Source organism: Cervus elaphus, chromosome 18 (assembly GCF_910594005.1).
Source record: "Cervus elaphus chromosome 18, mCerEla1.1, whole genome shotgun sequence".
NCBI lineage: Eukaryota > Metazoa > Chordata > Mammalia > Artiodactyla > Cervidae > Cervus > Cervus elaphus.
Window position 1 is genome coordinate 22,995,246 of NC_057832.1, and position 6,000 is coordinate 23,001,245.

At 36.6% G+C, this 6,000-nt stretch overlaps 1 non-coding gene across 1 annotated transcript; it reads left to right on the forward strand.

Moving 5' to 3' along the window:
• Positions 1–3,759: 3,759 nt before the first annotated feature.
• Positions 3,760–3,864, forward strand: LOC122674970. The gene has a single exon (XR_006335131.1). It is a non-coding gene; the product is annotated as a U6 spliceosomal RNA (small nuclear RNA).
• Positions 3,865–6,000: the final 2,136 nt, after the last annotated feature.

Consider the following 6,000-nt stretch of genomic DNA (forward strand, 5'->3'; position numbering starts at 1 on the left):
ACACAGTTTTGTCCTATTCATGTGATTTTAGAGACACCTTCATCTATCAGTTACCAACTTGTGGCTCATGAGGTTAGAAAGGTTCTTAGGACTCTTTAATATTTCAAAAAGTTTAATAAAACCCATGCAGTTATCGTTAATAAGGCTGTGGGGAAAAACAAAAATAAATAATCCAGAGGTTGCAAAATTTCTCAGGTCACAGTGATTTGATTATTTTTTCATAGTATTTATAAGCCAAAAATTGTCTTAACCATCTTATTTATTAAATATTTATATCCACACAACTTGTTAGTAATAGTTTGTGTAAGAAATACTGCTATGTTTCCCTAGAAATTTTAAAATATCTTGCAGGGCTCTTGTGAATGTTTTGTGGTACTCTGAAGTGATTTGGAACAGAGTTTAGGAACCATGGAGCTTACCAAAGCTTCTGAACAATGTATGTTCACCATATTAACAAGACCAAATTACTGTAATTCCAGTTTAATTTGGTCACTGACAGCATCATCAGAATTCCTGGGACAAGGTTGCCAAACCAAATGCAACTATCGAGTACAAGTTGAGTGGTTGTAGTGTTTCAATTGAATGGGTTAAATTCTGCTACCATGACAGCCAGTGTTAAGCAACCAAGGGGCCTGTGTTGCCTAGACTGAAAAAGGAAAAAAAGAGAGGACTCAACCTGTTAAAATTAGAAATGAAAGTGGACAGCACTACCAACTTTACAGAAATAAAAAAGGATTAAACAGAAGTAATATGGACAATTGTATGCCAATAAATTGGATTAATTATATTAAATAGACCAATTACTACAAAGACACAAACTACCAAAACTGACTCAAGAAAAAATACAAACTCTGAACAGACCTATAACAAAAAGTAAATTTAGCCAAAAAACTATGCACAAAGAAAAGTCTAGGCCTGGACAATTTTACTGGTTAATTTAATTAAACATTTAAAAATTAATACCACTTCTTCATGAATTTTTCCAAAAAACAGAAGAGGAGTGAACAATTTCAACTCATTTCATGGGACCACTTTTATGCTGATACAAAATCCAGACAAGGACATCACAAGAAAGGAAAACTATGGACCAATATTTTTTATGAATATAGATGCAATCCTCAACAAAATATACCCAGCCAAATATGGGGACATATTAAAAGAGTTATATATATACACCATGACCAAGTGGAATTAACACAAAAGTTGGTTTTTACATCTGAAAATCTATGTAATGTGTGTATGTGTATGTGCTGTATGCTCAGTTATATCTGCCTCTTTGTGATCTCATGGGAGTCCGCCAAGCTCCTCTGTCCATGGGATTTTCTAGGCAAGGCTACTGGAGTGAGGAGCCATTTCCTCCTCCAGGAGATCTTTTTGGCCCATGGATAGAACCCACATCTCCTGCATTGGTGGGCGAATTCTTTATCACTGAGCCACCTGGGAAGCCCAATATATAATAATAAAGGACAAAATCTCACAGTATCGTCTGAATAATGAAAAGTGAAAGTGTTAGTCACTCAGTCATTTCTGACTCTTTGTGACCCCATGGACTGTAGCCCACCAGGATCCTCTGTCCATGGAATTTTCCAGGCAAGAATACCATAGTGGGTTGCCATTTCCTTCTCCAGGGGATCTTCCCGGCCCAGGGATATCTGAATAGATGCAGCAAACCTATTTGAAATAATCCAATACCCTGTCATGATAAAGTCACTTTAAAAATTAGGAATAGAGGGGAACTTTCTCAATCCAATAAAGGGTATCGAAGAAAAGTCCACAGCTAATATCACACTTACTGATGAAAGACTGAAAACATTCCCCCTAAAGTCAGGAACAAGACAAAGATGTTTGTTGCATCACTTCTAGTCTACATTGTGCTAGAGATTCTAGTCAGTGCATTTAACCACGAAAGTAAAATAAAAGTCTTCAAGATTGGAAAACAAGAAGTAAAACTATTTTGAGATTGGAAAACAAGAAGTAAAACTGTTTCTGTTCACAGATGTCATGATGTTGTATTTAGAAAATCCTAAGCAATCCACTAAAAACTAGTAGAAGTTGTACGTTCAGAAAGATTATAGGTTATAATATTAATATACAAAAATCAATTGTCGATGGGGCAGGGGATTAATAAATACAAACTACTATGTATAAAATGAACTGTAAGGATATATTGTACACCACAGGGAGTATAGCCAATATTTTTATAATAAAATTAAGTGGAGTGTAATCTATGAAAATTTTGAGTCACCATGTTGTACACTTGAAACTAATATATAACATTATAAATCTATGTACCTCAACTGGACTGCAAGGAGATCCAACCAGTCCATCCTGAAGGAGATCAGTCCTGGGTGTTCATTGGAAGGACTGATGCTGAAGCTGAAACTCCAATACTTTGGCCACCTGATGTGAAGAGTTGACTCATTGGAAAAGACCCTGATGCTGGGAAAGACTGAGGGCAGGAGGACAAGGGGACAACAGAGGATGAGGTGGTTGTATGGCATCACCAATTCAATGGACATAGGTTTGGGTGGACTCCGGGAGTTGGTGATGGACAGGGAGGCCTGGAATGCTGCGATTTATGGGGTCGCAGAGAGTTGGACACGACTGAGCGACTGAACTGAACTGAACTGAACCTCAATTTAAAATGATTAATTATAGTTCTGTACACTAGCAATGAGTGATCTTAAAATGAAATTCAGAAACTTTTTTACAATAGCTTAAATAGAATAAAATACTTAGGATAAGTTTTACAAAAGTGTGAAACTTACACTCAATAATCTTTAAAACATTGTTGAAAATGATTAATGAGGACTAAAATAAATAGAAGGACATTTTATGTGCATGTGTTTTCTTACAATTGATCTACAGATTGAATTCTTGAATTCTTCTCCCTCAGTTGATCTAATTCAATGTAATTCCTATCAATCTCACACTTGGTTTCTTTGCAAAAATTGACAAGCTGATCTAAAATTCATATGGGGATTCAAGGAAACTCAAAGAGTCAAAATAATCTTGGAAAAGAACAAAGTTGTAAGTTGGAGGACTTAAATTTCCCAACTTCAAAACTTGTTGTAAAGCTACAAAAATCAAGACAGTGTGGCACTGGCATAAGGACACACGTGTAGATCAGCGGGGTAGAACTAAGAGCCCAGGGTTTATAAATAAACCCTCCATTTATAGTCAATTGACTTTTGACTAATGCACCAAAAAAATTAAATGGGGGAAAGAATAATCTTTTCAATAAATGATACTGGGGCAACTGAATATCTGCATGCAAAAAAATAAAAATAAAGTTGGACCTATACCTCACATCATATACAAAAATTAAATAAAAGTGCATCACAGACCTAAATGTAAGAGCTGAAAATATAGCACTCTTAGAAGAAAACATGGGCATTAGATCTGTTACCTGGAATTTGGCAATGGTTTTTTAAAATATAAAAAGGAAAGTATAAGAAACAAAAGAAAAAATTGACTAATTGGACTTTTGTGCTAACACTTTTGTGCTGCAAGGAATGCAATCAAGAAAGTGGAAAGACAGCCCACTGAATGGGAGAAAATATTTGCAAATCATATATCTAATAGGGGACTTGCATCTAGAGTATATAAAGGACTCTCAGAACTCAGAAATAAAAAGACAAACTAATTAAAAAATCAGAAAGGATCTGAACAGACATGTCTCCAAAAAAGGTACACAAATGGTAAATCAAAACCATAATGGGATGTCACTTCATATATGTATAATAAAAAGATGGGTAAGTTCTTCCTTGGGTGGCACATATACTAAAATTGGAACGTTATAGAGAAGATTAGCATTGCCCCTGTGTGAGGATGACACGAACTCATGAAGAACAAGCACTGGAGAGGAAGTGGAGAAATTAGTACCCCCATACACTGCTATTAAGAATATAAAACAGTACACTTTGGAAAACAACCTGGAAACTCCTCAGAAGGTAAACATACTGTCACCCTGAATGTGTGTAAGCTCAGTCGTATCTGACTCTTCTGACTCTATGGACTGTAGCCCGCCAAGCTCCTCTCTCCTTGAAATTTCCCAGGCAAGAATACTAGAGTGGGTTACCATTTCCTACTCTTGGGAATCTTCCCAACCCAGGGGTCAAACTTATGTTTCTGGCATTGGCAGATGGGTTCTTTACCACTGTGTCACCTGGGAAGCCCTCAAGTCATTCTGTGACCCAACAATTCCATTCCTACACCCAAGGAAACACATGTCCACCAAAATATGTTGTATGTGAAAGATCACAGTGGCATTCTTCATAATAGTCAAAGAGTAGAAATAATCCGATACCCACCAACTGATGGATGGATAATAATAAGTGGTATAGTCACACAAGGAAATATTATTTGGCAATAAAAAGGAATGAAGTATTGACACATGCTACAACATAGACGAAACTTGAAAACATTAAATGAAAGAAGCCATTCACAAGAGGCCACACATTGTTTGAATGATATTAAATGTCCAGAGCAGGCAAATCCATAGGGATAGAAGTGTATCAGTTGTTATCTAGGGCTGGGAGTGTTTGGGAGGTGACACCTAAAGAGAACAGAATTTCTTTTGGAGTGATAAAAATGTTCTAAAATTTATTGTGATGATACTCTCACAATTCTGAGAATATGCTAAAAACCATTGAATTGTACAGTTTAAATGAATGAATTGTGTGTCATATGATATTTATATTTTAATAAAATTGCTACCAAAAAGGTCAATAGTGTATTAACCGAAGACTGTACTCATTGAGGGATTTCCCAGGTGATGCTAGTGGTAAAGAACCCGCCTGCCAATGCAGGAGACATTAGAGACATAGGTTCAGTCTCTGGGTTGGGAAGATCCCTTGGAGGAGGAAATGGCAACCCACTCCAGTATTCTTGCCTGGGAAACCCCATGGACAGAGGGGCCTGGCGGGCTACAGTTCATAGGGTCGCACAAGGTCAGACATGTCTGAAGCAACTTGGCACACACACACATACTCATTGAAGAGGAAACTAATGAATTGGAAGACAGACCTGAGAAAATCACTCTGAATGCAACACAGAAACATCAAGAAATAGGAACTTGAATGGGATACATTGTTTGAGAATCTCTGTCATATGTCTAGCAGACAGCCAAAAAAGAGAGAATAGCATTGAAACATGTATATTACCATATGTGAAATAGATCGCCAGTCCAGGTTTGATGCATGAGACAGGGCGCTCTGGGCTGGTGCACTGGGATGACCCTGAGGGATGGGATGGGGAGGGAGGTGGGAGGGGGGTTCAGGATGGGGAACACATGTACACCCATGGCTGATTCATGTCAATGTATGGCAAAAACCACTACAGTATTGTAAAGTAATTAGCCTCCAATTAAAATAAATTAATTAATTTTTTTTAAAAAAGAAAACCAAATGAAGATATTTTAAAAAATTGATCATGGCTAAGTAGTTTTCATGATTTAAGACAGATCAGAAGTCCAAGTCTGAAGGATTTCATGGAGAAGGAGCTGTTGCATATTCATATTTAAAGAAAACTTTAAATCCAATTGGGAGAAAAATCATATTGCTTATAAAGGAATGGTATTTAGCCTGACAAAACAATTCTGTTCAGTAGTAATGGGTGCCACAAAACAAAGAAACATCTTTAAGGTGCAGAGGAAAAAAATCAACTTTTACCTAAAACTCTGTAACTGTTGGGTTGGTCAATAAAAAAATCTCAGACATCCTAAAAAGTAATTTTTTAGAACTCATAGTTCTCTGCTTTTGAACTTCTGATTGAAGTAATTCAGCAAGAAGGAAATTAAACCTGGAAGAAAGCTATGGAGTCAAGAAGCAACGCTAAACAACAAAATTCTAAGTGTGCTGAATAAAGTAAGAATGTCACCGAGCCTCATCCAACCATCTTATATTTCATATCAAGGTATCAGGCAATGTGATTAAACTTAGTATTGAACAGATTTGGGGTCTTAAGCTATTTTGAGAATCTTTTTATCTGGCATGAAAA